Below are 7,500 nucleotides of genomic sequence, written 5' to 3' on the forward strand. Positions count from 1 at the left end.
AGGAGGCGCACCTAACAACACCTGCAATGCATCCGTACTCACTGTACGGCATACAGGCATGCAGGCAAGCATCATAATGCGCTGGCACGCCATCAGATGACGTTTGCCAACCGACTTTAAAGCCGATTCGTACCATACAGCGGCACCATAAGTGGCACAGGCCACGAATAGGCCCCGATATACGGTGCGAACCGCACGCCGGCTAAGGCCCCAGTCAAATCTGACCACGCGCCGAACTTGCCCAACAGTTGCCTGCAGCCGCTCCCTCAACAATACTAAGTGTGGAGTAAAACACATCCTTTCACTCATAGCTAACCCCAGGTATTTGACTTGCGTCACATACCTAATCCCTATCCCATTCAAACGTACAATCGGTGGACGACTCGGGGACAATCTGCCCTTAAGCAGCATTGTCACCGTTTTGTCCATCGATATGTCCACTCCCACATCTACCCCCCAATTGTGGGTAAATGTAAGGAGCTGCCCCCCCACTCGCTCTAGTTCCTCACGCGAACGGCCCTCAACCAAAATGAGAAGGTCGTCCGCATACGCACAGTGTTTACAGAGTGGCTCTAACTGCCGAAGCAGGGAGTCCATCATGAGGTTCCAAATGAAGGGACCACAGACGGATCCCTGCGGACAGCCTCGCTCCACCCCAATCTCCACACTCCCGCCCACTCCTACCATGGATGCTTTTCTGTCCGAAAAATAACTCCGCCATAGAGTAATTTCCGGACAGCCAAGCTCCTCTAATCTCTGCAACACACGATCCCAGCGCAAGTGATCAAATGCCCCCTTAAAGTCAATAAATATGCCAAGGACATATTTATTGACGTTTTCCCTAACTACACTCTGAACATACAACCACGCATCCTCTATACCACGTCTTTTCCTAAACCCATACTGCCTATCCGACCTAACACCCCGAGTTAGCTCCTGAAGCCGCTCAACCATAACCCTTTCCAGCACTTTTCCAAGTACTGGAAGGAGGCTGATACCACGATAAGATCGAGGATCGCTCCTGATCTTATCGGGCGACTTCAAGAGTGCAACGACCCTAGCAATTTTCCACTCGCGTGGAAAATATCCCTCCCATATGCATTTATCATAAATGGCCTCCAAATATTCCGGAATGAACTTCCACAAGCATTTGCACATCTCTCCGTTCAAACCATCGAAACCTGGAGACCTTTTAGACCTGACCAGGCCAAATGCATAATCCAACTCCTCAGCTTCTATTGGAGGGACAGGCACCTCTTGTGCAGGAGGAACCTGAACCTCAGCCCTGGGAAAAAACTCGCCTAACAGAACATTGGCACACTCTCTCCACGTCGATAATACAGTATCACCTACGCGAAGAGAGCTAGCCATCTCATTTCGACGACCCCGACAGATCCTATAGACCTGTCCCCAAGGGTCGTCCCTATTTTCCCCCACAAATCTCCTCCACTCTTCCTCCTTCACTCTCACAAGCATCTTCTTATACTCTTTCATCCCTACGCTAAATTGATACTTGAGCTGAGACAGATTCTCCGAATTGGTCCGCCTGCCGCGTTGAAACAAACGCCTCAAGCGTCGGACAGACCTCCTCTTTGAATTTAACTCACTCGTCCACCATTTCACACCTTTCATTCTCACAGCCCTAGCTTTCCTAAACAATAAGTCATTCACACCCCAGACACATTCATATAGACGAGCAATTTGCTCGTCAACCCCCAATTCCTCAAACTCCCTAAGCGGTATATCCAATACCGCTTCCCTAACAGTATGTCCATATCGGTTCCAGTCGGTACACGAGGTACGCCATCGCCTCAATGGACTCCCCCCTTCTAGCTGCGGGGTACGGGGAGTAACCATAATTTGTATTAAATTATGGTCACTAATTCCCCAACCCCCCCTAACACTCCATTTACACTCGAACCTACCCGCTGCTGCGTCATTCATGAGCGTCACGTCAATGTCACTCACACCTCTAGGCCCCTCAAACGTATACCATACGCTTGGTTCGTTTGCTACAAGAAGGTTATTCGCCACAACCCACTCGCTCATAACCTCACCCCGAGTGTGGCTCCGATATCCAGCAGTATGCCTGGATACCTTGCTGAACCACATCGGGGAGGTAGCATTCGCGTCAAGACACACGATGGCAGGAATGCTACTCTCAAGTAGTAGCACCGCATCAATGTATCTTAAGTAGGGCTCTAGAGGCTCGTCAGACTTGCAGTACAAGCTGACGACATTCATTCTGCCGAATTCCCCCTCGACACACACACATACTCCCCACTGTGATGAGTCAACTACTACACAAGAGTAGCTTGGCTCACACACAGCTACTGCGGCCTTGACTCCAAGGTCCGTAAAGACCCTGAAGCCCCCAGGAAGGCCTCTCACCACCCCATTGGTGGAGTATGGTTCCTGGAGCAAAGCAATGCCGCAGCCCCCCTCCGACATACACGCCCCCAATTCACACATCACGGCATATGACCCCTGACAGTTCAGTTGATATAGTTCAACCATCAATGTCTAGCGTTCGCACGGGCAACAATGGCACAGTACACCGGGCAGACAGTGGACATCATCAGATGTCCGGCTGGCTTGCCCTTAAATGCACAGTTGCGACAATGCGGGGCATTGCCACAACCTGCACTCCTGTGTCCTTCTTGCCCGCACCTACGGCAGACATCCTTCTTGGCTCTGCATTCTGCCACCCTGTGGTCAAACCCCATGCATCGGAAGCAGCCGGGCGTCAGTTGGTCTGGCCGTACCCGGAAGGAAAACCACTTTATGTAGCAACGACCTGCTTCCAGGAGAGCGGACATTAGCATGTCCGTTCCCTCAAGGACAACATTCGTCACCCCATCGGGGCTGACCTTCCAAGGACGGCTGATCATCCTCACGTCCTTCTCACGGCACCCAGGGCTGAACTCCTTGAGGTTCAACCGGAACAACTCTCCCATGAAGTCCTCAGGGGAGATCTCCGTGTGGACCCCCTGGACCACAACCCTAGGCCCCAGCTTCCGGCGTATGCTCACATCGAGCCCCACTTCAGAAAACTTGGCATTTTTTGCCAAGTTATCCCTCTCGGCAACGGATGGGGTGCGAATAATCGCACCTCCATCCTTCAACGGGCGCACCTCGTGCACCCTAACCCCCATGGAAGGCCCTACCTCCTTCACCACTTTCTTAATCACCTCCTTGGAAGTAGTGGGGGTTTTACCCCTCACTACGACCGACCAGGTCTCAACTGGCTTGGGCACCGGCAACGCAGGCAACACAGGCGCAGGCGCCTGAGGTGCCGGCATCATCGCTGCACCAGCCAGCGCAGCTCCAGCCGTCCTCCGAGGTGCTTCCTCCCTACTTGTCTTTGTGGCTTCTAACCGCCCACGAAGATGGGCGATCTCCGCCACCATCTCCACAAAAAGCTCCTCGAACTCCAAGGAGTATCCCAGGAGGTCCTTAGCTAAACTCTTCGGGACGCCGTCCATGTCTATGACGGCTCCACTAAAGGCCGTCACAATGGACTTGAAGCGCCCCATAAACTGCACCCCAACTTTCTTGCGTTCGGCATCCCCACCGATCGCACCCAAACCTTTCAGGGAAGCACCCAATTCCCCACGGATTTCCTCCAAACGCTTCCCTGCGGGACCTAATTTTTCCCCCGTCTTCCGCCCCTTGCGCCCACTCCCAATCTTTCCGCTTTCGGAACCACCCTCGCTTCCACTCACCTTTTCAGGTACCTTTAAAGATACCTTCTCCACCGGAACCGCTGCACCTCCAGCGGTCTTCTTCTTAGAACGGGGAGGAGACCGCAAGATCACCTCCTCCTCTCCGGACGTCGTCTCGTCCATTGCCGACGATGGCACCGCCGACCCGCTTGGAAGAGAGGTGTTCGCCCTCTTCCTCAACCCTTCTGATTTGGGCATTGCCCAACTCTCCACCACTAAGGTTGCCGAGTTCGCCGTATAAAGGCCTCCCGAGCAACAACAAAAACTGGGTCCCTTTTGGGCGACGGCAACTACTGCACGGCAGGAATGAGCCCCGCACAGGTACGCACACAGCGGCTGCACCTATCGGCGAGCCAAAGCAAAGCGCGAGGGCGTAGCCCACAGTGCCAACCAAAGGTCTGGCAAAGGCCACCACCAATGCCTTGCCGGACGGAACACTGTTCCCCGAACAAGGACGGGTCGACCAAGGTGGAGCTAACGCCGAGCTCGACCGCAGGCAAAACGCAGCACGCTCTGTTCGCGGCACCTGCACAAAGTATTCAACCTTGGCGCAGTACTTAACCCACGCACAAAAGGGGACGCCCTTTTTACTGTTGCCAAATATGGCAATATAGCGGCACGACAGACCTAGTGTACGCCCGCACTGTACACCCACACCGAATGTAACGGCACGCGCCAAAAGACCACGCCAGAAATTAGCGGCACACAAAAATTGTAAACACCTTGGTATAGCGGCACTCACTTGAGCGTCCCACAATATACCAACAAGGTACACTTGTACACAAAGTACAGCCACGCGAACAGTGGCGTCACCAGCACAAACCGTAGTCACCTGAGCAATTGCTCGTAAACAATGCACCGCTATGGTACAGCTACGCACAACACACCACGCCGAAAAACAACGGCACGCCCGCAAAAGTTGTAAACAACTTAATGGAAAATTTCCAACGCTGTATCTAGCGGCACTCACACGCACGCACAATGTGTCTATAGCACGGAGTATATTGGCACTCACTGGAGTGTCCAACAAAACTACCGTACGGCACTTAATCACTCGTAAACAGTGTACAGCTACTACAAAGTAGCGTCACTCGCACAACGGCACTTTCAATCACAATTAATTGTAAACACTGTACCGCTATGGTACAGCCACAACAATATTAGCGTCACTCGCACAACTGTAATACACCGGTTATCACACACGAATATAAACGCAAAAGAAATCGCAAAAATCGCTAATCACCACTTAGCACACGACACGTCCGCACTATTCAACAGTCAAACTGAGAATGAGTAGATAGGGACAGTAGGAATCTCGTTAATCCATTCATGCGCGTCACTAATTAGATGACGAGGCATTTGGCTACCTTAAGAGAGTCATAGTTACTCCCGCCGTTTACCCGCGCTTACTTGAATTTCTTCACTTTGACATTCAGAGCACTGGGCAGAAATCACATTGTGTCAACACCCGTTAGGGCCATCACAATGCTTTGTTTTAATTAGACAGTCGGATTCCCCAAGTCCGTGCCAGTTCTGAATTGATTGTTAATTGATAATCGTTATAATTTAAAAGGAATATATATCGAATGATATAATTCCTTAAAAATTTTAGCAAGAAAGTTCCACAATTGGCTACGTAACTACTATCCGGGGAACAAGAATCGTAATTCTCTATTTACCCAGAACGAGTACATAAACCATGGTATTGCTTCCCAATCAAGCCCGACTATCTCAATCTTCAGAGCCAATCCTTATCCCGAAGTTACGGATCTAATTTGCCGACTTCCCTTACCTACATTATTCTATCGACTAGAGACTCTTCACCTTGGAGACCAGCTGCGGATATTGGTACGGCCTGTTGAGAAGTTTGCGTGACCCCACCATAAATTTTCAAGGTCCGAGGAGAAAATATCGACACAACAGTAAATGTCATGCTCTTCTAGTCCATCTACCATATCTCTCTTCGAAAGACTTCCATGGTAGTACGACTATAAAACAGAAAAGAAAACTCTTCCGATATCTCTCGACGGCTTCTTTATGGTCGTTCCTGTTGCCAGGATGAGCACAAGGCCCATTTTTAATAACAAACGGATACTCAACAGGTTACGGAATTGGAACCGTATTCCCTTTCGTTCAAAATAATTCAAGTATTTTAATTATTTTTAAATATATTTTTATTAATATTTTTTTTTATTAAAAACTTGAAAATTTTCGGCTTTCGCCTTGAACTTAGGACCGACTAACTCGTGATCAACCACTGTTCACACGAAACCCTTCTCCACTTCAGTCCTCCAAGGTCTCATTCGATTATTTGCTACTACCACCAAGATCTGTACCAATAGCGGCTCCATGCAGGCTTACGCCAAACACTTCTAAGCACACTATTGTACCCTCCTACTCACTAAAGTTTCAAAATTTATAAATCAATCGAAATTGTTTTATAAATCATCTACTTTAGCGGTAATGTATAGGTATACAACTTAAGCGCCATCCATTTTAAGGGCTAGTTGCTTCGGCAGGTGAGTTGTTACACACTCCTTAGCGGATTACGACTTCCATGTCCACCGTCCTGCTGTTTTAAGCAACCAACGCCTTTCATGGTATCTGCATGAGTTGTTAATTTAGGCACCGTAACATTACGTTTGGTTCATCCCACAGCGCCAGTTCTGCTTACCAAAAGTGGCCCACTGGGCACATTATATCATAACCTCAACCTTCATATCAAGAAAGGTGAGGTTCTTACCCATTTAAAGTTTGAGAATAGGTTAAAATCGTTTCGACCCTAAGGCCTCTAATCATTCGCTTTACCAGATAAGATTATTTTATATAATTTTTAAATGCACCAGCTATCCTGAGGGAAACTTCGGAGGGAACCAGCTACTAGATGGTTCGATTGGTCTTTCGCCCCTATACTCAATTCTGACAATCGATTTGCACGTCAGAACTGTTTCGGTCTTCCATCAGGGTTTCCCCTGACTTCAACCTGATCAAGTATAGTTCACCATCTTTCGGGTCACAGCATATATGCTCAAGGTACGCTCCAGTTAGAGGTATAAATAATAATAAATTATCATTATACATAACTATATGGAACGCCCCGGGATTGAATTAATTGACTATTTATTAAAAAATAGACTAAAAATTAATCCCATTATATTTAAGTTAAGTTAATTATGCCATTAAGTTTAATATAACTCAATGACTTGCACATATGTTAGACTCCTTGGTCCGTGTTTCAAGACGGGTCCCGAAGGTATCCTGAATCTTTCGCATTGTTAATCATATAAATGCATACAAATAAATATTAATATCATAGATATTAAATTTTTTGTAAAATTCAAAAAATGAATTTTAGCATTATATATAATAAAATCTATCAACACTTTATCAAATCATTAGTATTTATTTTATGTTAATATGCTTAAAAAGCAAATTAATTTAAATAAACTTAATATCACCAATGATTCTTTTGATAAATACTTTATTATGTTAATAGATTACAATGTCCTTATATGAAAAAAATGCACATTATTTTTTTAATTATTTAATGATGAATTTTTCATAATGGATATTCAGGTTCATCGGGCTTAACCTCTAAGCAGTTTCACGTACTATTTAACTCTCTATTCAGAGTTCTTTTCAACTTTCCCTCACGGTACTTGTTTACTATCGGTCTCATGGTTATATTTAGTTTTAGATGGAGTTTACCACCCACTTAGTGCTGCACTATCAAGCAACACGACTCTTTGGAAATATCTTTCTAGTAATCATTAAC

General features: G+C 47.3%; 1 pseudogene; it reads right to left on the reverse strand.

The window, feature by feature from the left end:
• Nucleotides 1-4,978: 4,978 nt before the first annotated feature.
• Nucleotides 4,979-7,500, reverse strand: part of LOC129251833 (large subunit ribosomal RNA) — a 2,771-nt pseudogene continuing 249 nt past the window's right edge.

Source organism: Anastrepha obliqua, unplaced genomic scaffold (genome assembly GCF_027943255.1).
Source record: "Anastrepha obliqua isolate idAnaObli1 unplaced genomic scaffold, idAnaObli1_1.0 ptg000079l, whole genome shotgun sequence".
NCBI lineage: Eukaryota > Metazoa > Arthropoda > Insecta > Diptera > Tephritidae > Anastrepha > Anastrepha obliqua.